The sequence below is a fragment of the Moschus berezovskii genome, chromosome 12 (genome assembly GCF_049115385.1).
Source record: "Moschus berezovskii isolate FMDL1 chromosome 12, NW_MosBer_1.0, whole genome shotgun sequence".
NCBI lineage: Eukaryota > Metazoa > Chordata > Mammalia > Artiodactyla > Moschidae > Moschus > Moschus berezovskii.
The window spans coordinates 66,022,547-66,048,668 of NC_142471.1; the positions used below are offsets into that span (position 1 = coordinate 66,022,547).

The 26,122-nt window shown below is 39.2% G+C and overlaps 1 protein-coding gene and 1 pseudogene across 1 annotated transcript in view; one reads left to right on the forward strand and one right to left on the reverse strand.

Annotated features, from left to right (window-relative positions):
• Window positions 1–26,122, reverse strand: part of HPSE2 (heparanase 2 (inactive)) — a 714,911-nt gene that overhangs the window by 678,546 nt on the left and 10,243 nt on the right. The gene's annotated exons all lie outside the window — the stretch shown is intronic.
• On the forward strand, window positions 4,671–5,460 carry LOC129555464 (small ribosomal subunit protein eS1-like; annotated as a pseudogene).

Sequence of the window (26,122 nt, forward strand, 5' to 3'; positions counted from 1 at the left end):
AGTGGCAGCCTCAGGGGACCTACAGAACTAGAGTCCTGGAATGGACCAGACTTTCAAGAGTGTTTGTTATCTATACTGATGATCAATTCACACAAACATATCAGCTCCTACAATGTACTCAGGGCTTCCCCGGTGACTCAGACGGTAAGGAATCTTCCAGCAATGCAGAAGACCTGGGTTTGATCCCTTGGTTGGGATGATCCCCTGAGGAAGGAAAACAGTTGCCCACTCCAATATTCTGGCCTGGATATAGTGCTCAACACACTATATTAAACAATAGGAATTCAAAAATGAATAAATATTTGTCCCTACCCTCACGGAACTCACAGCCTATTATTATGTACACAAGTAAGAACAGAAGTAACTCTGAATCAATGTAATATGCACTTATAATCTGCAAAATAAAGGAAAAGGATGAATTCAGGAGTGTGTGATAAAGGGGGTTGACTTCTTAGCCAAGTCTTGACTAAAGACTTCTGATATCTGATGGCCAAAAGAATACGGGAGACTAGGCTCAGAAAAGAATAAAAAATAGTTCAAATTTTTCCTTAAGAGATAAGGTAGGAAATGATGCCTTTAACCAAGATAGGAAACACAAAAGAAATCAAGGGGATGAGTAATAATGAGAAACATCAGTAACTAGTTTTATTTGAGGTACAAAATTTAGGATTCGTTTAAGAAACACTAGGAAGTGACTGCAAAACTCCTAACTCTGAAAAACACTATAGCCATCTCAAAATAATCAACAGTGATAACCACTATTAAAATGTTAGTTGTTGTTATCGCTTAGTGATATAGGGAAAAGAACAATCATTTCCATTTTCATAAATAACATCCTGAAATTGATCCAGTCTCACAAACTTAAACTTTCAGTAGACAATGAAAATTTTCTTGCAAAAGTGAACATCTTATTCCCCTTACTTTTGTCCCCTTTGCTTTATCCAAAAACATCCATCATTCAAGGAACAAGTTGAGTTCCACCTTTGCCTCGCCACAAAGCCTTATCTTACTCCTTCAGACCTTACACATCACTCTCTTAGGTTACCATATCTGAACTCTCATAGCACTTGGCACAGATAATATTCTACTACATTGTCCTTTATAATTTGCTAGAGTTTTAAGGAAATTTAGTTGTGTCTCTCCAACTATATTTAAGTTCCTTAAAGAGTAAGGCACTGACCTACTTCTGCTCTCAGCCAGAGGCCAACTAATCCATATTCCAACTAATCCCCTAATCCACCTCCCTTATATTTTACAAATGATAAAACTGGGCCCAGACAAGCTAAATAAGTTGGGCAGAGTTCACAAGTAGTTTATGAGTCCGGGTACCCAAACCTTTATTTCTTTAACATTTCTGTGTTTTCAGATGCCCCATAAATATTTATTTTTTACTTTTATTATTGGAATACAGTTGCTTTACAATGTTGCATTAGTTTCTGCTACACAACAAAGGGAAAAAATCAGCTGTATGTATATGTATATTGCCCTACCTTTTGAGCCTCCCTCCTACCCCCTAAATTCCACCTCTCTCAGTCATTACAGAGCACTGAATTGAGCTCCCAGTGATATACAGCAGCTTCCTACTAGCTATCTATTTTACACATTGTATGTATATATGTCAGTGCTAATCTGATGCTAAAGCTGAAACTGCAATACTTTGGCCACCTCATGAGACGAGTTGACTCACTGGAAAAGACTCTGATGCTGGGAAAGGTTGGGGGTGGGAGGAGAAGGGGACAACAGAGAATGAGATGGCTGGATGGCATCACTGACTCTGTGGACATGAGTTTGGGTGAACTCCGGGAGTTGGTGATGGACAGGGGGCCTGGCGTGCTGTGATTCATGGGGTTGCAGAGAGTCGGACACGACTGAGCGACTGAACTGAACTGAAATGAATCTCCTGATTCGTTGAGGTACTTGTGCGTCATGTTTCCTTTCCTATGAGGCATGTTTGCATCTTAACAGAATATTCAAATTCCAAAGGAGCCAAACTAATGATTATTTAACAGTGGAATTATAAACCTCCTGAAAGGCAGTCAGGAATCTATTTGGGGACAGGGAGACATTCTGGGAAAGCTGTCACTGAAACATGTATATTATCATATGTGAAACGAATCACCAGTGCAGGTTCGATGCATGATACAGGATGCTCGGGGCTGGTGCACTGGGATGACCCAGAGGGATGGGATGGGAAGGGAGGAAGCGAGGGGGGTTCAGGATGGGGAACACATGTACACCCGGGGCGGATTCATGTCATTGTATGGCAAAACCAATACAATGTTGTAAAGTAATTAGCCTCCAATTAAAATAAATAAATTTTTTTAAAAAAATCATATGATGAATTCCAGTATCCAGCTATGCTGCTGCTGCTGCTAAGTCACTTCAGTCGTATCCAACTCTGTGTGACCCCATAGACGGAAGCCCACCAGGCTCCCCCATCCCTGGGATTCTCCAGGCAAGAACACTGGAGTGGGTTGCCATTTCCTTCTCCAATGTGTGAAAGTGAAAAGTGAAAGTGAAGTCGCTCAGTCATGTCTGACCCCCAGCGACCCCACGAACTGCAGCCTACCAGGCTCCTCCATCCATGGGATTTTCCAGGCAAGAGTACTGGAGTGGCTTGCCATTGCCTTCTCCGCCAGCTATGCTAGAACGACAGAAACCACATTAACCCCCTTACCTTCAATACTTTTTTAAAAGGACCAAGGTACACGAAACAATGCTTTCTGACATAAAAACATAAAGCACAGGACAGTGATTCCTAAAGAAGGAAAAACAAACGAGATGAGCCCTATCATTTGCCATCTCATACCTGGAGAGAACTTTCAGGCTTGTAGTACAAAAACAGGGAACCAAAACAGAATTCAGCAGTCTTGTTGAGTTGATGACACAGAGTTCAGAGCTATGAGAGGCCAAGGCAACTAAAATTTGCAATGTACAGGAGAGGAGGGAGTTACACAAAGAACATGAGCTCCGGCAGTGGAGTTTCCTGACATCCTTGCATATGTAAGAAAACTACCAAGGTAAGGGAAAGAACCAACAGGAAGGAGTAAGTAAAACAATCAGCACACTACACACAGGACCAGGAAAAATTCACATTCTGGGCAACCAGACTGAGAAAACCTCATAACATACAAGGCTTTGAGTAAGAAGGGTACAGAATAAGAAAAGTATTGCTTATTATCATATGTGAAACAAATCACCAGTCCAGGTTCGACGCATGATACAGGATGCTCAGGGCTGGTGCATGGGGATGAACCAGAGGGAGCATAAGGGGAGGAGGGAGATGGGAGGGGGGTTCAGGAAGGGGAACTCATGTACACCCGGGGCAGATTCATGTCAATGTATGGCAAAACCAACTAATATTGTAAAATAATTAGCCTCCAATAAAAAATAGAAAAAATTAAAATTAAAAAATAAATTAAAAATAAATAAATAAAATAAACCACTCAGTGTAAAAAAAAAAAAAGAAAAGAAAAGTATTGCCTCAGAAAGGTATTGCTACAACAGAGAAACAAAATTAGTATGGCACCCCACTCCAGTACTCTTGCCGGGAAAATCCCATGGACAGAGGTGCCTGGTAGGCTGCAGTCCATGGGGTTGCAAAGAGTCGGACACGACTGAGCAACTTCACTTTCACTTTCATTCTAACAAAACTTGAAAAAAATCAAGCTGATCCCAAGGACTTTAACTTCACCTCTCAAAAAGACAAATAATATTTAAAGGAATATCAAACTATCCAGCATCCAACAATGTAAAATTTTAAATGTCTGATATCCAGTTTAAAACTACTAGCACACAAAGAAACAAAAAAAGATGACCCATAAGCAGCAGAAAAAAATCAATAAATAAAAACAGACAGAAATGACACAGATGATTAAAGTAGTAGCCAAAGAAATGAAAAGATTATTTTAAAATATTGTCTATATATTTGAGAAGACAAAAGAAAGCAAAGGAGTGAAAATGAGAAATATAAAAGAAATAAAAAGAAACAAACAATTTCTAGAAATAAAAAATAGTAACTGCAATGAAAAGTATACTGAATTTAAGACACTGCAAAAAATTAATGGCACAAAATGACATATAAGGAGGGAAAAGACTCAAGAAAATGTAATGGAGCATCACAGAGCCATCAGACAATATTAAGTATCCTACTATATGAGTAATTGGTGCCAAAACAGGATAAGAGAAGGAAAAAATAATGGTCCAAACTTCTAAATTAAAACTATAAACCCATAGAAACTTAAAAAGAAAAAACAATAATAATACACCAAAGTGTATCACAATCAAATTGCTGAAAAGCAGAGATTAAAGGAAAATCTTAAAAGTAGACAAAGCAAAAAGACACATAAGGTAAAGTAGACTTTTTGTCAGAAACAATGCAAACCATCAAAAGACAAGTCAATACAGATTACCAAAATGAAATGCAAAGAGAAGAAAAAAAAAGAACAGAGAAGCCAAGAGCAGAGGAATGGTATATTATACTATGAAATGGTATATTATACACAAAATTAGAATCTTAGAAGGCAAAAAAAAGAACAAGAGGGCTGAAGAATAATGGCTGACAATTTTCCAAAATTAGTGACAGACAACAAACAACAAATCAAGGCCTAGATCCAACAAACTCAGTACTAAATAAGATAAATAGCCCTTTTGGCTCTCTGAGCAGCACCATGGTGGTCAGTAAGAATAAGTGCCCTAAAAAAGGAGGCAAAAAGGCAGTCATAAAGAAAGTGATTGATCCATTTTCTAAGAAAGACTGGTATGATCTGAAAGCAGATCTTATATTTCAATACAAGAAATATTGGGAAAACACTGGTCACGGGAACTCAAGGCACCAAAATCTCATCTGATGGCCTCAAGGTTTGTGTTTTTTAAGTGAGTCTTGCTGATCTGCAAAATTATGAAATTGCACTTAGAAAATTCAAGTTAATTGTGGATGTTCAGGGCAAAAACTGCCTGACTAATTTCCATGGCATGGATCTTACCTGTGACAAAATGTGCTCCATAGTTAAAAATTGGTAGACCATGACTGAAGCTCACATTAATGTCAAGACTACCAATGGTTACTTGATTCATCTGTTCTGTGTGAGTTTTACACAGAAAATCACAACAACTAGACTCAGAAGACTTCTTAGGCCCAGCACCAGCAGGTGCGCCGGATCCACAAGAAGATGATGGAAATCATTACCCAAGAGGTGCAGACAAGTGACTTGGAAAAGGTGGTCAATAAACTCATTCCAGACACCATTGGAAAAGACACAAAAGGCTTGCCAATCTCTATGTGCTCTGTGATGTTTTCATTAGAAAAGTAAAAATGCTAAAGAAGTTCAAGTTTAAATTGGGAAAACTCATGGAGCTAATGGTGAAATTAGTAGCTCTGGAAAAGCTACTTGGGATGAGACAGGTGCTAAAGTTGAATGAGCTGATGGATATGAGCCAGCAGTTCAAAAATCTGTTTAAAATGCAGACTTTCAATGGTAACAAACAAAAGATCTTATTTGTGACTTAAAAACAGGATAAATAACAATAATCAAACATGAACACACACATACCTAGGCATATCAAGGTCAAAATGCTAAAAACCAAAGACAAAGAGAAAATCTAAAAAGCACTTAGGGAAACAAAAGATACACTGCTTATAGAGAAGTAATAAGAATTACAGGGACTTCTCTGTACAATGGTTAAAGACGCCTCACTTCTACTGCAAGGGGCATGACTTGATTCCTGATCTGGGAACTAAAATTCTGCACATGGCCAGCAGCATGGCCAAAAATTAAAAAGAAAGAACAAGAATTATAGCAAACTTCTCAACAGAAACCATGGAAGAAAATTTAAAGAAATCTTTAAAGTGTTAAAAAAAAAAAAGGTCAACCCAGAATTTTGCACTATGCAAAAATATCCTTCAAAGGTAAAGGAGAAATAATTTTCTCAAACTCACTGACAGTATACGTACTCTTTAAGAAACATTAAAGAAAAGTATTCAGGCAGAAGGAAAAAAAAAGAAAAGTGGAAGTAAAAAACAATTGATGAGTGTCAGAAAAGATACAAGTGAAGGTTAAAAAAAATTGTTTTTCTTATTTTAGTTACTCTAAGAGATACCTGAATGGTTCAAGCAAAAATAAGAGCAACAGATTTCAAGCATGGCATTTGCTAAAATGAAATTATGATATCAATGACATGAGGGATGGGAGGGAAAATATGGTACTTACACCATGCATGTAACTGTATAATATAAATTCAAAGTAGATTCTGATCATTTAAAGCGCATTTTGTAAACCCTAGAACACAAAAGGCACAAATTAACTTTCAAGTAAGTTCAGTTCAGTTCAGTCGCTCAGTCATGTCCAACTCTCTGCAACCCCATGAATCACAGCACACCAGGCCTCCCTGTCTATCACCAACTCCCGGAGTTCACTCAAACTCATGTCCACAGAGTCAGTGATGCCATTCAGCCATCTCATTCTCGGTCGTCCCCTTTTCCTCCCGCCCCCAACCTTTCCCAGCATCAGAGTCTTTTCCAGTGAGTCTACTCGTCGCATGAGGTGGCCAAAGTATTGGAGATTCAGCTTTAGCATCAGTCCTTCCAAAGAACACCCAGGATTGATCTCCTTTAGAATGGACTGGTTGGATCTCCTTGCAGTACAAGGGACTCTCAAGAGTCTTCTCCAGCACCACAGTTCAAAAGCATCAATTCTTCAGCGATCAGCTTTCTTCACAGTCCAACTCTCACATCCATACATGACCACGGGAAAAACCATAGCTTTGACTAGACGGACCTTGGTTGGCAAAGTAATGTCTCTGCTTTTTAATATACTATCTAGGTTGGTCATAACTTTCCTTCCAAGGAGTAGCGTCTTTTAAATTTCATGGCTGCAAGTTGGACTTTATCAAATAAAAAACTTTTTTAATGCTTAGCACACTGACTATCATGTAGTAAGTATTCAATAAATGTTACTACTATTACCAGTAACAGTATCAGGCATGCTGAAAACACATACAAAAACAAAATCATCCTTTGCCCTCACAAGGCACATGGATCGTCCCAGAAACTTAAGGAAAGGATGGTTTAGTATGATTTAACAGTGAATTTAGCCATGAGCTTCCTTTTCTCCTCAAGGCAAAAGTGGAACCTTAGTGATGCATACCTGAATTCATCTAATTGAAGGATGTACAACTTTTTTTTTACTGATTATTTTTCTTTACTCTTTTGACCACTTACCTTTACCAAAACTTTTACACTTCAAAAGGTACATTTTAAGAAAATGAAAAGAGAATCTATATTTAGGGGGGAAATATTTACAAAACAAATGGCTGACAAAGAATTTGTATCCAGAATATATTAAAATTCTCACAACTTAGTAACAAGAAAAACAACCCATTTAAAAACAAAACACTGGAATAGAAATTTCACCAAAGAAAATATATATAAGGCAAATAACTATAGAAGACAATGTTTAATATCATTCTTCATTAGCAAAATGAAAACATGAGTTATCACTCTACATGCACTAGAATTTGTTGTTCTTTAGGCGTCAGAAAATTAGAGACACCAAGGGAACATTTCATGCGAAGACAGGCACAATAAAGGACACAAATGTTATGGAAACTAACAGAAGCAGAAGATATTAAGAAGAGGTGGCAAGAATACACAGAAGAACTATGCAAAAACAGATCTTCATGTCCCAGATAATCATGATGGTGTGATCACTCACCTAGAGCCAATCATCCTGGAATCTGAAGTCAAGTGGGCCTTAGGAAGCATCACTATGAACAAAGCTAGTGGGGGTGATGCAATTCCAGTTGAGATATTTCAAATCCTAAAAGATGAGGCTGTGAAAGTGCTACACTCAATATGCCAGCAAATTTGGAAAACTCAGCAGTGCCCACAGGACTGGAAAAGGTCAATTTCCATTCCAATCCCAAAAAAGGCAATGCCAAAGAATGTTCAGACTACCGCACAATTGCACTCATCTCACACGCTAGCAAAGTCATGCTCAAAATTCTCCAAGCCAGGCTTCAACAGTACATGAACCGTGAACTTTCAGATGTTCAAGCTGGATTTAGAAAAGGCACAGGAACCAGAGATCAAATTGCCAACATCGACTGGATCATAGAAAAAGCAACAGAATTCCAGAAAAACATCTACTTCTGCTTTATTGACTATGCCAAAGCCTTTGACTGTGCGGATCACAACAAACTGTGGAAAATTCTTAAAGAGACTGGAATACCAGACCACCTGACCTGCTCATCAGGAAGCAACAGTTAGAACTGGACATGGAACAACAGACTGGTTCCAAATACCAAAAGGAGTACATCAAGGCTGTATATTGTCACCCTGCTTATTGAACTTATATGTGGAGTACATCATGAGAAACACTGGGCTGGATGAAGCACAAGCTGGAATCAAGACTACCAGGAGAAATATCAATAACTTCAGATATGCAGATGACACCACCCTTATGGCAGAAAGTGAAGAACTAAAGAGCCTTTTGATGAAAGTAAAGAGGAGAGTGAAAACATTGGCTTAAAACTCAACATTCAGAAAACTAAGATCATGGCATCCAGTGCCATCACTTCATGGCAAATAGATGGAACTGTGGTGTTGGAGAAGACTCTTGAGAGTCTGTGGGACTGCAAAGGGATCCAACCAGTCCATCCTAAAAGAAATCAATCCTGAATATTCATTGGAAGGACTGATGCTGAAGCTGAAACTCCAATACTTTGTCCACCTGATGCAAAGAACTGACTCATTGGAAAAGACCCTGATGCTGGGAAAGACTAAAGGAAGGAGAAGGGGACAACAGAGGATGAGATGATTGGATGGCATCACCAACTCAATGGACATGAGTTTGAGTAAACTCCAGGAGTGGGTGATGGACAGGGAGGCCTGACGTGCAAACATGACTGAGCAACTGAACTGAACTGAGTCATTAAATTGTGTCTGACTCTTCTGCTACCCCACTGCCTGTAGCCCATCAGGCTCCTCTGTCCATAGGATTTCCCTGGCAAGAATATTGGAGTGGATTGTCATTTCCTCCTCCAGGGTATCTTCCTGAACCAGGGATCAAACCTATGTCTCCTGCATTGGCAGGGCAGACTCCTTACCACTGAGCCACCAGAGAACACAAAGAGTACAATATATTGGTAAAGGGCAATAGTTCTTATCTCCTACTGCTTCAGAACTTCAGACAAGAGAAGGCTTAAGAAAGCCACTGCAGTAACAAAAAGTTTATGAGTAAAGGCAGGATTCAAATAGAACTTGTAAGGATTAGTAAATCTAGCATAGAAAAAAGAGCTTTTGCACAACTGAAATGATTTGTTTAAATAGTTTTGGAATATTGAAATGGAATTTCATTTGCAGAGAAGAAAAGTTATCCTTGGACAAAACCCCCGAATTCCTTACAGGTTAATATGGACTAGCCTCTCCTCATAGCTTCTCAATCCTGAGGCAAACTGAACACTCCACACTCCCTTCTCTCTCCAAGAGTCCCACTCCCCCACATGACTTTCCCTCCTTTTAACAAAACAAGAGACATCTAACTTTCCTGACATATGCAGCTGGCACCAAAGCAAACCAAGCTGTGGGGTGGCTGACCCAAAATTACTGATGAATGTTCAAAATAAACACATTTTCAGCCAATCTGGAATAGTATATTTCTAAGAGGACAGAGAGCTCTTAAAATTAACTAACTCATCTGGACAAACTGTCCATCCAATGGAAGTTTTTCAATAATGAATATCAGACCATAGATCTTCCTGCAGCTGAGCTTGTTTATCATTCAAGGAGTCTGCTTCTGCATGTCTCATGGATAGCTTCATGATTTTTATTTTCACTGGCTTCTGGCTTCTTATATTTATATAAATAGGCTAAGAAAGCAAAACACATACGAGAGCAAGTTTAAATGGTAGATTCTTCATTCCTCCAAAAGGCAGAAACATGTACCTTTCCTTTTCTACATGTCAGATAGACAATTGAGGAAGAAAAGATACATATTTGGGAGCAGAGAGGCCCTTGTTTAAAAAGCATAACTTACTAAAATGGTTTTTCTTATTGTGTGGAAATTCTAATCAAGTGCTCTCTCTGTTCCAATGTCTGAAGATTGCCAAGTAGGGCCTATACATAAAACAATACCAAACTGAAATTAAGAGTGGATTTGCAGCTTAAACTAACTAAACTAGTATTCTGAAAGAACTCATTTGATGATACATATAACCAATTCCTATCAAGCGTGATTTTTTCTGTTTTATTTTTATTTATGTAGAAAATAATCTTCTTCTAAATGAGCTCTGACTGTGGCTCTAAAGGGAGAGGCCTATCTTTTTTGACATAGAGGAAAACCCTTTAAATACCCTAGGAATGTCCTGCCTTTCTTTCAATAGATTTACCACACTTAATAATGGGGAGTTCTCACTGTTCTTAGTCAGAGGAGGCCCAAGAGATGCTCTGCCTAGCTTAGGAAGCAAAAAGGGTGCCTCCAACCCTCTGTGAACTACCCTACTTTGATGCTACTGTTGCCCCACATGTATCTGCCCTACTGCTTGCCTCCCAATGGATGTTTTCTAACTTAATTCATACAGAGTCCTTTCTGCCACAGATCACTTTATGTAGCAATCATGTAATGACTCATGTAAAAAAAGAGAGTAAATACCATTTGTTATTTATCTACTATGCATTGGGCAGGAAACTGACCACATGGGTTACAACCTTGTCTAACTCAACTAAACTGTGAGTAATGCCATGTAGGGCCACCCAAGAAGGATGGGTCATGGTGGAGACATCTGGCAAAATGTGCTCCACTGGAGAAAGAAAGTGCAAACCACTTCAGCATTCTTGCCTTGAGAACCCCATGAACAGTAAAAACAAACAAACAAAAAAAGGCAAAAAGATATGACACTGAAAGATGAACTCCCCTGGTTGGTAGGTGCCCAATATGCTATAGGAGAAGAGCTGAGAAATAGCTCTAGAAAGAATGAAGAGACTGAGGCAAAGTGGAAACAACGCCCAATTGTGGATGTGTCTGGTGGAGAAAGTAAAGTCCAATGCCGTAAGAACAATACTGCACAGGAACCTGGAATGTCAGGCCTATGAACAAGGTAAACTGGAAGTGGTTAAACAGGAGAGGGCAAGAATGAACATTGACATTTTGGGAATCAGTGAACTAAAATAGACTGGAATGGGCGAATTTAACTCAGATGACCATAAAATCTACTACTGTGGGCAAAAGTCCCTTAGAAGAAATGGAGTATCCCTCACAGTCAACAAAAAGAGTATGAAATGCAGCACTTGGGTTCAATCTCAAAAATGACAGAATGATCTCTGCTCGTTGCAAAGGCAAACCATTCAATATCACAGTAATCCAAGTCTATGCCCCAACCACTAATGCTGAGGAAGCTGAAGTCAAACAGTTCTATGAGGACCTACAAGATCTTCTAGAACTAACACCAAAAAAAAAAAAAAATATATATATATATATATATATATATATATATTCTTTTCATCATAGGGGACTGGAATGCAAAAGTAAGAAGTCAAGAGATACTAACAGGCATATTTGGCCTTGGAGTACAAAATGAAGCAAGGCAAAGGCTAACAGAGTTTTGCCAAGAGAACACACTGGTCATAGCAAACATCTTCTTCCAACAACACAAGAGATGACTTTACACATAGATATCACCAGATGGTCAATACCAAAATCAGTTTGATTATATTCTTTGCAGCCAAAGCGGGAGAAGCTCTATACGGTCAGCGAAAACAAGACCAGGAGCTGACTGTGGCTCAGATCATGAGATCTTTATTCAAAAATTCAGACTTAAATTGGAAAAAGTAGGGAAAACCACTAGACCATTCAGCTATGACCTAAATCAAATTCCTTACAGTGCAAGTGACAAATAGATTCAAGGGATTAGATCTGATAGACTGCCTAAAGAACTACAGATGGAGGTTTATAACACTGTACAGGAGATGGTGATCAAAACCATCCCCAAGAAAAAGAAAGGCAAAATGGGTATCTGAGAAGGCATTACAAATAGCTGAAAAAAGACGAAAAGTGAAAAGCAAAGGAGAAAAGGAAAAATACACACATCTGAATGCAGAATTCCAAAGAATAGCAAGGAGAGATAAGAAAGCCTTCCTAAGTGAACAACACAAAGAAAAACAGAAAAACAACAGAATGGGAAAGACTAGCGATCTCTTCAGGAAAATTAGAGATACCAAGGGAACATTTCATGCAAACATGGGCACAATAAAGGACACAAATGGTATGGACCTAACAGAAGCAGAAGATATTAAGAAAGGGTGGCAAGAATACACAGAACTGTACAAAAAAGATCTAATGACCCAGATAACTAGGATGGTGTAATCACACACCTACATCTTGAAATCAGACATCTTGGAGTGCAAAGTCAAGTGGGTCTTAGGGAACATTACTACAAACAAAGCTAGTGGAGGTGATGGAATTTCGGCTGAGCTATTTCAAATCCTAAACGATGATGCTCTAAAAGTGCTGCACCTCAGATGTCAGCAAATTCAGAAAACTCAACAGTTGCTACAGGACTGGAAAAGGTCAGTTTTCATTCCAGTCCCAAAGAAGGGCGATGAAAAATAATGTTCAACTTACCACACAATTGCACACATTGGAGAAGGAAATGGCAACCCACTCCAGTGTTCTTGCCTGGAGAATCCCAGGGATGGGGGAGCCTGGTGGGCTTCCGTCTATGGGGTCACACAGAGTCGGACACAACTGAAGTGACTTAGCAGCAGCAGCAGCAGCAGCACTCATCTCACATGCTAGCAAAGTAAGGCTCAAAATTCTCCAAGTTAGGCTTCAACAGTACCTGAACCAAGAACTTCCATATGTTCAAGCTGGATTTAGAAAAGACAGAGTAACCAGAGATCAAATTGCCAACATCCGCTGGATCATAGAAAAAGCAAGAGAACTGCAGAAAAACATATACTTCTGCATCATTGACTATGCTAAACCTTTTGACTGTATGGATCACAACAAACTGTGGAAAATTCTTAAAGAAACGGGTTCCAGACCACCTTACTCGCCTCCTGAGAAAACTGGATGCAGGTCAAGAAACAACAGTTAGAACCGAACATGGAACAATGGACTGATTCCAAATTGGGAAAGGAGTGAGTCCAGGCTGTATGCTGTCACCCTGTTTATTTAACTTATATGCAGAGTACATCACGTGAAATGCCAGGCTGTATGAATAACAAGCTGGAATCAAGATTGCCAGGAGAAATATCAATAACCTCAGATAATCAGATGATACCACTTTAATGCCAGAAAGTGAAAAGGAACTAAAGAGTCTCTTGCTGAAGGTGAAAGAGGAGTGAAAAACCTAGCTTATAACTCAATATTCAACAAACAAAGATCATGGCATCTGGCCCCATCACTGGGAAAAAATGGAAATAGTGGCAGATTTTTCTTGGGCTCTAAAATTACTGAGGATAGAGACTGCAGCCATGAAATTTAAAAGATACTTGCTCCTTGGAAGAAAAGCTATAGCAAACCTAGAGAGTGCATTAAAAATCAGAGACATCACTATTCCGACCAAGGTCCATACAGTCAAAGCTATGGTTTTTCCAGCAGTCATGTACAGATGTGAGAGTTCGACCATAAAGAATGCTGAACACCAAAGAATTTATGCTTTTGAACTGTGGTGCTGGAGAAGACTCTTGAGAGTCCCTTGGACAGCAAGGAGATCAAATCAGTCAATCCTAAAGTAACTCAACCCTGAATACACATTGGAAGAAGTGATGCTTGAAGGTGAAGCTCCAATACTTTGGCCACCTGATGAGAAGAGCTGACTCATTGGAAAAGATGCTGGGGATTTAGGGCAGGAGGAGAAGGGGACAACAGAGAATGAGATGGTTAGATGGCATCAGTGACTCAACAGGCATGAGTTTGAGCAAACTCCAGGAGAAGTGAAGGACAGAGAAGCCTGGTATGCTGCAGTCCACAGAATCGCAAAAAGTTGGACAAGACTGAATGACTGAACAAAAAAAAAAAGAAGACAGCATGAGATCAACCCTCTTAAAATTTTAAGCACAGTATCCTCAAGATTCATACATGCTGTTGCATATGGCAGAACTTCTTTCCTTTTTAAGGCTGAATAATATTCCACTGTATGTAAATACCACATAACACATTTTCTTTATCCATTCGTCCATCAATGGACATTTAGGTTTTTTCCATATCTAGACTATTGTGTTACAGGAACATGGGAGTGCAAATACCTCTGAGATCCTAATTTCAATTCTTTTTGATAAATACCCAGAACTGGAATTGCTGGAAGGTATGACAGTTCTTTGTTTTAGGAATCTTTATACTATTTTCCAGCTGTAGCAGCTGCAGCGCCTTACATTCCCGCCAACAGTGCACAAGGGTTCCAATTTCTCTATATCATCACTTGTCATATTCTATTTCTTTGATAATAACTATCCTAACAGGTGTGAGATGGTCTCTCTAATAATTAGTAATGTTGAGCATCTTTTCATAAATCTGCTAGCCATTTGTATATATTCTATAGAGAAATGTTTTTCCAAGTCCTTTGCCTGGAATAGAGATTGCCAGGAGAAATACCAATAACCTCAGATATGCAGATGACACCACCCTTCTGGCAGAAAGTGAAGAGGAACTAAAGAGCCTCTTGCTGAAGGTGAAAGAGGAAGAGTGTAAAAGATGGCTTAAAACTCAACATTTAAAAAACTAAGATCATGGCATACAGTCTCATCACTTCATGGCAAATAGATGGGGAAACAATGGAAACAGTGACAGACTTTATTTTCTTGGGCTCCGAAATCACTGCAGATGGTGATGGCAGTCCTGAAATTAAAAGAAACTTGCTCCTTGGAAGAAAAGCTACAAAAAACCTAGACAGCATATTAAAAAGCAGAGACATGACTTTGCCAACAAAGGTCCGCCTAGTCAAAGCTATGGTTTTTCCAGGAGTCATGTATGGATGTGAGAGTTGGACCATAAGAAAAGTTGAACACCAAAGAACTGATGTTTTTGAACTACCAGTGTTGGAGAAGACTCTTAGGAGTCCCTTGGACAGCAAAGAGATCCAACCAGTCCATCCTAAAGGAATCCTGAATATTCATTGGAAGGACTGATGCTGAAGCTGAAGCTCCAATACTTTGGCCACCTGATGCAAAGGGCTGACTCATTAGAAAAGACTCTGATGCTGGGAAAGATTGAAGGCAGGAGGAGGAGGAGACTTCAGAGGATGAGATGGTTGGATGACATCACCAACCCATTAGACATGAATTTGAGCAAGTTCTGGGAGCTGGTGAAGGACAGGGAAGTCTGGCATGCTGCAGTCTATGGGGTCCCAAAGACCGTGAATGACTGACCCGAACTGAACTTGCCAAGTTTTCAATTGCATTATTTGTTTTCTTGCTATTAAGTGAGGACTTCTTTTATATTTTTGGATATTAACCCCTTGTCAGATAGACGGTTTGTAAATATTTTCTCCTATTGTACAGGTTGTCTTTTCACCCTGTTGTTTCCTTTGCTCTGCAGAAACTTCTTAGTTGATGTAGTCCCACTTGTCTTTTATTTCACTACCTGTACTTTTACCAACAAAATCACTGCCAAGACCAATTTCATGAAGCTTTCCCACTATGTTTCCTTCTAGACATTTTACAGTTTCAGGTCTTACTTTGAAGTTTCTAACCCATTTTGAGTTTATGTTGTTCATAGTATAAGGGGCCAATTTTGTTCTTTTGCATATGAATAGAGGATAGCCACTCCAGTACTCTTGCCTAGAAAATTCCATGGATGGAGGAGCCTGGTAGGCTGCAGTCCGTGGGGTCGCTAAGGGTCGGACACGACTGAGCGACTGAGCGACTTCACTTTTCACTTTCACACACTGGAGAAGGAAATGGCAATCCACTCAAGTGTTCTTGCCTGGAGAATCCCAGGGATGGATGGGGGAGCCTGGTGGGCTTCCGTCTATGGGATCACACAGAGTCGGACATGACTGAAGTGACTTAGCAGCAGCAGCAGCAGCAGAGGATATCCAGTTTTCTCAACACCATATATTAAAGAGATTATCATTTCCCCACTGTGTATTCTTGGCACCCTGCTTGAAGATCAGCTGTCTGTATATGCACAGATTATGAGAATTAAATAAAATAGTAGATAAAATGTGGGTACAATGTCTGATTCACATTAAATGCTTAATGCAAGTCATCAGCAAAAAAAAAAAAAATAGCTATATGATGATGACAACATGGTGATAAGATGATGACAATTAACAGAGCCATCCACTCACTTACCTAGTCCCTATTTGTAAGCAAGAATATACTGTAAGATGACAGGGCAGGTTTAAGAGTGCATATTAGCTACAGGAAAGATTTTTCTCCCTATATGTTAACTAGATTCATAACTGTCACACAGATATGAAATACAAAAGTGTTTTCTTCCCATGTACTAATACTTAGAAAAGATTTTTAACCCCACCGTCAACAATCCAACTGTCTGACTTTAATTGCCTTTTGAAAGAAAAGTCCGGAAAAGAAAGAAGTGAAAAGAGAGATTATTTCTACTTGAACTGACAGCCAGAAACCTGCTCTGCACTAACTAAATTTTAAAAAAGTAAGTTTGGCTCATGCCAGTGTTATTAATCCCTCAGTTTGTAAGCTCTGTTTGATCCCAATGAATCTTTTTTTAAAAAAGAGTCCCTTTCATGTTAGAACTGGAGCACAAAGTAATTGCAAAGGATACTATCCATATCAAATCAATTACCATGTCCTGTCAATTTTTCCTTTGTAATGACTCCCCAACTATTCCTTTTCTTTCCCATTGTTGCTTTACTAATGTAATCTGTCCACATCTCACTCCAGGATATTCTCACTAGCCTCTCCTTGATCCCCCTGCAGCTAGGAATCTACCACTGTTCTGTTCTGTGAGGAGCTATGAAATAAATATTCCTAAAATATCACATATAATTTTCTTAATCACAATCTTTCCTTGATTGTTATGTAAAGAATAAAACCCAAACCCCTTTACTTAACTCTCAAGTTAATCCTCAGATTGTCTTACACAATCTGATCCCCAATCCCAATTTCATCTTTCAAGGAATGCCTTTTACAACTGGTCCCCAAATGGCCTTGGTATATTGGAAATGGCATTGGCTCAATGGCACATAATCATCATCTGTAGTTCATCAATTCCCAAATATTAAGCAGTTACAGAAAAACAAAAAAGATAAAAAGAGTAATATTCCTTCATTTCCAAATACTCCTGACCACAACTAAAAACCCAAGAAAAGGATCAAAGGTTAATGTCTGTTAAAAATAATCCACCCTATATTCCTTCATTCTCAAGAAAATTTTACTTCTCAAACTATGCTCACAGTTATTTCCAGAGCTCTTCTAACTTCCAGTAAACCAAGACTGTCAAAGTATGAGCACGAAACTGGTGTCTATGGTGGTAACTCATCAGTCTTCCAATGTCATCAAGATTTCACAATGCTCACTTCATGCCCTCACCACAGCCCCCTCCTATACTAATAAAGCAAATGCGACTACCTGGGGGGCAAGTCAGGGACTAGGAGCAGCTGAGTAAATCAACTGCCAAGCTGGGAACAGTATCCAAGAATTCTATTCCCACCTCACACCCAGTTACTAGGAGCTGTCCATTTGGCTTTAGTCTGTTTTTAGTCTCTCCTTGTATTTTTTTTTTCCTTCTGAATAAACAAGCTTGTCTAATATAACAAGACTCTCAAGATGAGAAGACTCCTTCTTCACATGGAAGCAGCAACTCCTAAAGATCTGTTTTCTGCATGTGAATATTTCATTAGATTAGATTCATGGATTCTCTGTAGACTCTGGGGTTCTTTCGGTTAATGGTGATTGCAAACACAGATCCAGAAACAACCACTGGAAGGACAACTACCTTCAAGGTATGTGTATTAAAGACCTTTGTCTTCAATTTTGATGAATTCCAGATCACCACAAGCTAATTCATTCATTATTCCTTCAACATTTATCAAGCACCTACTATGTGCCAGGCCTGTGCTTAGCACAGGGCATATAATGATTTTTTAAAACACCACCACACACTCAAGGGCAGAGATACCAAGGAACAGAGGTCTACTCTAAGGTGAAATGTGGAGTGAGTCCTTAAGCATTATTATTTTATAGTAAGAGGATCATTAGTCCCTCTCTGGCTTTCAAATGCTGTAAGGGTATATTAAAACAGGAGTTCAAAATAAGTAAGCAAGCATTCTGACCACGCACAATGTACTCATCACTGAACCTGATATTACAAAACTCTAAAATGGACTGGAAGCAACCATGTATTGCTGAAAAAAAACACAAATTTTAGAATCATAAACTCTAATTCTAGCAAGTCCTAGCTGTAAAGATAGGACAAGTTACTTAACCTCCCTGAACTTCAGTTTCTTCAACTTGTGTGTGTGTGTGCATGTGTGTGTGTGTGTCCAACTCTTTGTGATCCCATAGACTATAGCCTGCCAGGCTCCTCTGTCCATGGAATTTTCCAGGCAAGAATACTGGAGTGGGTTGCCATTTCCTTCTCCAGGAGATCTTCCTAACCCAAGGATCAAACCCATGTCTCCTGTCTCTCCTCTACTGGCAGGCGGGTTCTTTACCAGCTGAGTCAACAGGGAAGCACTTCTTCAACTTGAAGAGGTGAGAAAATCTGCCTGGTTAGGATTAAATGAGACATAATATAAAATGCCTTGCAGAGGGTCGGTGCTCAAGAACTGTTTATTACCTTTGTTTCAAAGAAATTGGGGCTACTGACACCAACTAGGAGATTACCACTTTAGCAGATGGTCTAGACTAGGACAGCGACAGTAAGACCAAAGGAAAAGTAAGATATACCAAAGGCAATCAAACAGTCAGGCAGGAGATTTAGCATTGCATCAAAAAGGTTTCATTACACTCATGAACTAAAAGAAACATTCTTTAAGGGATAAACAAAATATGGTATATCGATACAGCGTAATACTGGTCAGAAATAAAAAGAAATAAGTACCGATATATGTTATAACAAGGATGAAACTTTAAAACATTATGCTAAGTTAAAGTAATTATTCCCAGAGAACTACTTATTGTATGATTTCATTTATCTGAAATACCCAGAATAGGCAAATTCATGGGGACAGAAGGTACATTAGTTGTTGCCTCCATTGTGGGGGTGGGAGAGATTGGGTGAGATAACTAAGGGATGTGAGGTTTCCCTCTGTAGTGATGAAAATGTGATTGTGATGGTTGCACAACTCTATGAATATTCTAAAAGCCACCAAAATGTGTAAGTGGTGCGTGAATTGTATTGAATGTAAATTATATACCAGGAACGCTATTTTTTAAAGATTAAATAAGACAATGCTTACAGCATCTCGGAAGTGCTCAATAAGTGTAGACTGATAATGTTACTGATATTGTTTCCAGAAGAAAATACATTTAATCTCAATTTTTTTCATGAATGTTACTGATGAGAATCATCTGAACACTTAATATCAAAATAATAAAACTATTATGTATTATAGAGGAAACATTAAGAAATCTCAGCAATGTTCTAATAACCTAAACTCCTATATTTACAACAATCAGAAACAATAACATCTATAACAATCAGAAGTAATAACAGTGATACCAATGAAGTCTTCCTCAACTGTTTCAGATAAAGTTTACTGCTTCTTCCTCTGGAGTTTGTCTATTTATACTTCCATCACATCATTATCTGTTGTAAACATATGACATCTTTCCCACTAAAGTGTAAGTTCTATCAGAGTAAGGACTGTGTTCCATTCAGTTTTGTATCCTTTGGGAGGACATACTGCTATGCTGATACACAGTAACTATGCTTAATACATGTTTATTGAATGAGCATTTAATTTAAAATTCCTGGATTTCTTGTAACTTCTCATCTCTGAATTCCTGTTTCAGCCTCCCTAAAACAAGAGGAGGAGAAGGTTTTGAAAAGTGACCAACTTAACAATTGCAACTCACATCTATACCTGACTAATAAATGAAAGCACCTGAACAAGTGATGTTTTAACTAGTTTTGCCAGTCTTAAACTTCCAAGGATCTCAGGAACAGGAAAATAACCTGAAACAGGTTGTTTGGCCCTCAGAAAACTCTGAAAAGTCTATATAATCAGCCTATGATCCCTGCCATCATTACTAAAGTAAAATGTTTGAGAAGCCCCTCCCAGCTCTCCATCTTGCTGATGCCTTTCAGAAAACATTTACCCCTTCTGGCTACTAGATACTAGTACTGGATACTAGATACTAGTACTAGTATAGATACTAGATAGATACCAGTGCTAGTAACCAGTAGCAAAGCCTAGTTCCTCCAAATGTGGTACCCAGATCAACAGCATGGGCAAGACCTGGGAGTTTGTTGAAAAAGCAGAATGTCATTTTTAACTAGATACCCAGGTGATTTACATGCACACTGACGCAGAGCTGACTATGCCTGGTCTCTAGATTCAGACTGTCTAGACTTGAACTCCACAACAGACCCACTGGAGTACCTTATGCAAATCACTTCACCCGGGGATTCTTACTTCGGTGCACACTTTAGAACCACCTGGATTCTAAAAAGATTTTTAAAACATCACAAAGCCTTGGCTCCACCAGAAATTGATTTAATTAGCCTAGGACCCAATAATTTTTAAAGCTCCCCTAACTAGGGGAATGCAGCCAGAATTCAGAACTACTGAGTAACTTCTCTAAGCTTCTATCAAACAGGAAAGGGGTTGTGAGGAACAAAAAATCTGAAGAGCTTTTGGCCTAGTACTGGGATATAAGTGCTCAGTAATTGGTAGTTATTATTATTGGACTGGGAAATGTATAAATGAACTGTCCTACAGCAAGGATAAAAAAAGAACAGAATATTAGTCTGGCCCCATGGTACATACCAGCCAAACTCATGAGGTACAAAAGAAAGGACACAATCAAAGTAACACATTATCCCCAGGATGGTCTCTCCTAGCAGCCTACTGTTGATTGAAGCTTCAAGGAAACTACAACGTGTCAGGTAAGGGACACACCATCCCTGCAAGGTGTCAGCAAAGGCCAGCACCTTAATTTGGAATGTACTGATGGCAGGTGGGGGAGTATTATTTCAGCAGGTCTGTAACATAGGAAATCCCCCTTACCATAACTTCCTGATTTACACTGATTCTTGATGCACACCACATGTGTCCTCCAATCTCTCTTTCCCTCCCCCACAAATTGTCAATCGTTCTGTTCCACATTTAGGTGATGAAAACTTAAAACCTGTGGTTATAACTTCTATGAGAAATTTCATTTTGAAAGCTTTCTAAATTTCAACTTTATTGCCACGAGGAAAATAGAAGAAACAAAAGACCTCAGTCATCCACTACACAAAAACCCTTAGTGAAGACATTTAGTAAGTGTAAGTTTTCTACAGCAGGTTGTTGAAAATCCTGACCTTTGGGCTGGGGTACCATTCATTTGCTTCTACAAATGTTCTATGAAAAAATAGCATTTATTTTTCTAATGGTTTCAGGTTACATGTTTAGTTTCACCTACGGGTTATAACTTGGCTAAACCTGAACTGTAGTTTCTTTTGAATCTACAACTCAGTGAATTTAACCTGAGTCTACTCTTCCTAGAGGATTCATAATGGCCAGTAAGTCCACAATCTGTTTTTTTTCCAACTGCAAAGAAATAGGAAAAGGCAATGGAAACCCATTCCAGTACTCTTGCCTGGAAAATCCCACAGATGGAGGAGACTTGTAGGCTGCAGTCCATGGGATCGTAATGACTGAGCGACTTCACTTTCACTTTTCACTTTCATGCATTGGAGAAAGAAATGGCAACCCACTCCAGTGTGCTTGCCTGGAGAATCCCAGGGACGGGGGAGCCTTGTGGGCTGCCGTCTACGGGGTCGCACAGAGTTGGACACGACTGAAGTGACAGCGGCAGCAGCAGCAAAGAAATAAACATTCGGATGAAGAGTATACATATTAGGGCACTGTGCATCTGCATGCTACGTAGCTTCAGTCGTGTTCAACTCTTTGCGACCTTATGGACTGTACCCCACCAAGCTCCCTTGTCCATGGGATTCTCCAGGCAAGAATACTGGAGTGCTATCCCCTTCTCCCGGAGAAGGCAATGGCAAGCCACTCCAGTACTATTGCCTAGAAAATCCCATGGATGGAGGAGCCTGGTAGCCGTGGGGTCGCTGAGGGTCGGACACGACTGAGCAACTTCACTTTCACTTTTCACTTTCACACATTGGAGAAGGAAATGGCAACCCACTCCAGTGTTCTTGCCTGGAGAATCCCAGGGACGGGGGAGCCTGGTGGGCTTCCGTCTATGGGGTCACACAGAGTCGGACACGACTGAAGTGACTTAGCAGCAGCAGCATGCCCTTCTCCATGGTATCTTCCCAACCTAGGAACTGAGCCCACATCTCTTATATCTCCTGCATTGGCAGGCAGGTTCTTTACCACCAGCGCCAACTGGGAAGCCCATTAGGGTACTGAGAGACACATAAAGAGTTATCTCAATGGTGATTGCAAATATTTTATTAAATGGGCATGGTTTAGTGACCATCACCAAAAGCTCATGTTCTATTTCCAGCTCCGCTGCTTACTCAGTACGGGCCTCCTCTGTGGTAAATGAATCCCTCTCACTGAGTACACTGTGATTCCTAATGAATACCTGAACTTAAAGGCTTCTAATTTCTTTGTTGGACGTCTTAGTGATACTGGCATCCACACAGAGCTCTAGAAAATCCCCTCTTTGTCCTTCTCTGAACTAGTTCTAACCTCACTCTGGGTTTGGATTACAATCTCAAGGGATTCTGAGATTCAGACGCAAAATCTACAAAAAATGACATCCTGCAGCCTGTCCAGAAGTTTGTCAATGAAGAACAGTTCAAAAAGAACCTGAGACTAAACTAGACCCCAGCACACAAGCAAACACATTATAAAAGGTGACAACCATCTCTTTCAATTGCTCGTGTGTCTCTCTGTGATTATTCTTTTGTTTTTCCTAACAGGTATTTTGTGTCCTAACCCACCAGACCTTTGAATACCCTCATGGGAGGGTCTATGGATACACATTTCTTTCTTAATGTTCCATGACACTTGGTATAGGGCTTCTGAGCGCCTGATAGATGAATGGACAAATAAATGGATTAGAGAATGATTCAAAGACTGGATCTCTCTTATCTAAGCACGGTATAGAGAAAACAGGACTGGGTTCTAATCCTAGTTGCACTAACTACTCTTCTTATGACCTTCAGCACGTGACATGTCTTTTCTGAGTCCCCATTTCTTCATACACACACATACACATTTGAGCACACACATGTTTGTCAGCAGATTGATTTAAGAATTAAATGAGATAATATATGTAAAACAGAACTCAGAACAAAATGCTATTACTAAGCATTATTATTTACCCTCAAGGCGAGATCAAGATCTCTCCTCCAAGGCACCTGTCCTGACTACTCCAGCTCTCATTCAACCTCCTTCTCTGAACTCCTACAGCCCTTATAGCTTGTTCCACATCCTTTAACCTTTGAATATATCATATCCTGTTCCCACTGCTATTTTTTCCTACACACGTTGTAAGTCTGAGGAGATCTCTAACTCACAGAATCTTAGAATTAGATGCCCCAAGCAGACACTGTGATCCACTTTCTTCATGTTATGGATAACGAAGACTTTAGAAAAGTTAACAACTTACACAATGACCCATTTAATTAGTAGAAAAACAAGTTCATTAACACAGGCTCTGCTTAAGCCTTCAGGTTTAATGAGTGATGTCACTGAGTCCCCACTCTACAACGCTTTACCTAGGTGATTTTGGGCAAGGTAACCAATCTGTGCCTCAGTTTCCCCATTTGTCAAGTAGGAAAAATACTACTTTCTTCATAGGGCTGATAAGATTAAATATTAATCTATGTAAATTCCTTAAAATAACATAAGAAGCATCCAACAATGTTAGATAATATTACTATGTTATTATTCTTATTAAGCAGCAGGGGAATATCCATCCTTCCATAGTATTTCTAATAACCCAAACCTGAGCATCAACTTTTCCCAGCTTTCCAATCTCATCTTCCATCTTTCAAGGTGTTTTTACCTTTCCAGAGCAAGTAAAAAATAAGATACTGGTTCAATTTCCAAATCCCTCAATTCAAACATACAGATACAGATATGGACCCCATCTTTTCTAAATATGCAGTTTATATTTTTCATTCTTCATTCTTCACTACACAAAAAGCAAAACACATGCATTAAGGTTTGTAAATAATATAAATACTTTGTTTTACTTCATGTGTCTGTTCCATGCAATGTGATGACAGTTATCTCTATATGGATTTTTATGTGTATATCAATCACAGTGTGTTTTAATTTTAAATTCCTAGAGACAAAAATGATGTCTGCTTAAGTCAATCAAACATAAATTCTGGGGCACTTGGACTAAATTAGATCAAGTATTCAGAGAAGAATTTCAGAAAAATTTAGAGAATGAGGGAGGATTAATAAGGACTGGCCCAGCAGAAACCTTAATGAAAAAGGGAATTTGGGCAGAGCTTTGAAGGACAAGTAAAAATTTTAATTCAAGACAGAAAATCAGTGTTCAAGGTAGAGGGTATAGGATGAGCAAAGTGGAAAGACTTGACAAAGATTAGTCTGATTAAAATAGAAACATGATACTCAAGACCATTGAGAAATTCTATTGAAAATGTAAGACCAGAGCACTTTAAGAGTATGGTTCATATTCTATTCCTCTTAGGTAGCCACAGTATCTAGCACTAAGCTTGGGATATGATTTATAATCAAAAAACATGTATTGAAGTAAGCAAAATTACAGTCTTCCACTGTACTAAAGTGAAGAAAACTGACCATGAAACCAAAATACAAAGGAGTCCAACAAGACATCTATACCTTCTACAGCTGTGTTAGCCACTCAGTTGTGTCCAGCTCTTTGTGACCCCATGGACTATAGCCTGCCAGCCCCCTCTGTCCATGGAATCTCCAGGCAAGATACTGGAGTGGGTTGCCATTTCCTTCTCTAGGGGATCTTCCCAACCCAGGGATCAAACCCAGGTCTTCCTCATTGCAGACAGATTCTCTACTGTCTGAGCCACCAGGAAACCTCCATAGTACTAGCTACTAGTCCACAAATGTGTATTTACTTTGTCTACATCTCTATCCATGGACAAGTGGAAAAAAAACAAAACACACAAAATTCTTTCATGCTCATGTATTCATACTGTCTCTCTATTTTTATCTCTTTCTGTCTCATACACACACACACACTGTTCAGAGTTCCAATCCATTGCTCACAGACTGAGACAGCTGAAAATTTGATTAAGGTACTAAGAAGCACAGACATTAAGAGTCTTAACATCTAATCCACTTTGATGAAGGATTCTCAGAAAAGGCTCCTGCCTCTTCAAACCCAGACCATGTGACTGGCAGGCTGAAGAGGCCCACTGAATTTTGAAAGAAATTTCTTTTCTTCCATGAGGTACCCATGCCACCAGGAGGCCTTAGGAAAACAGAAGAGAGGATGTAAATAAATATGGCAAGAGAAATAGTGATATCTTGTATTGACAACAGCAATACAACAGGAACACACAACAATTTGTGGATTACCTTTGTACCCAATTATCAGGTGATAAATTATGCAAATGTGGTTGTGATTGAAATGTCTATTTTCTGATTCACTGAAATTAAGTCAACTCTACAAGCAGTAGACCAGAGTTTTCATATCTCTTCTCTACCACTTCCAGCACTAGATAGATCCACAATTACTAAACTGTGACCAAATGGCATGATAACTTTGTGAGATACCACATTCAAAATCACAGAGGTATATATAGTGAGCTGCAACTAGCACTCTGGACCTGGGTACCAAATTTCAAAAATTACAGAAAACACATCCACTTTGTTTCCAAAAGGCAGAATAAAATACGCATAAAACATCAGATAATTTCTGACACCCTTTAATACAATATTAAATTGTGTCAAATCCTTCTAAAGTTGCTGGCAGACAAATCATGAAATGCTAAATGCCGACCTTGGAATGGAGGCTTTACTTGGCCTAAAAAATCTCTAGAAACTATTTTTGGCTGATGCT